The sequence below is a fragment of the Seriola lalandi genome, unplaced genomic scaffold, assembly GCF_002814215.2.
Source record: "Seriola lalandi dorsalis isolate HSWRI2012SDOR001 ecotype SW California unplaced genomic scaffold, Sedor1 jcf7180002054656, whole genome shotgun sequence".
Lineage (NCBI taxonomy): Eukaryota > Metazoa > Chordata > Actinopteri > Carangiformes > Carangidae > Seriola > Seriola lalandi.
Genome location: NW_019525209.1, coordinates 17,134 through 17,571, shown reverse-complemented (window position 1 = coordinate 17,571; position 438 = coordinate 17,134). Strand labels below are relative to the sequence as shown.

Below are 438 nucleotides of genomic sequence, written 5' to 3'. Positions count from 1 at the left end.
CCATGATCAAAAATAGTCATCCTGTCATTGTTTTACTTATGGATGGAATTATAGTGAAAAATAAAATATTCCCCTTTTTGCTGCGGATCCTCAGCAACCCCCCCACCCCAGAAACGCAAAAACGCCATCTCCACGATTTGGATCGATTTGGATTAACCTTCAAAATAAAAGTCTCAAGCTGATGAGATGGAAAATTATTGGCAATGTTTTACAAAACCTGATGCAATTTATTCTGCCAAACCCAGAAGCACAACCATTTTCAAAGTAAGAGTCTCTAAAAGGTAAGAGGTAAAGTAGGTAATAACAGTTAGATCGTAGAAGCGTTCGTCTACATGGGGATATAGTGGTATAGCTTTATTACAGACCAACTTCTGTAAGGACATGTGCATGTGTGTGTACATGTCTTGCTGTGGTTGTGGGGACATATTTGTGTTTGAA

The 438-nt window shown here is 38.6% G+C and overlaps 1 protein-coding gene across 1 annotated transcript in view; it reads left to right on the top strand.

Moving 5' to 3' along the window:
• Positions 1-438, top strand: part of LOC111665619 (B-cell receptor CD22-like) — a 30,696-nt gene that overhangs the window by 28,298 nt on the left and 1,960 nt on the right. The gene's annotated exons all lie outside the window — the stretch shown is intronic.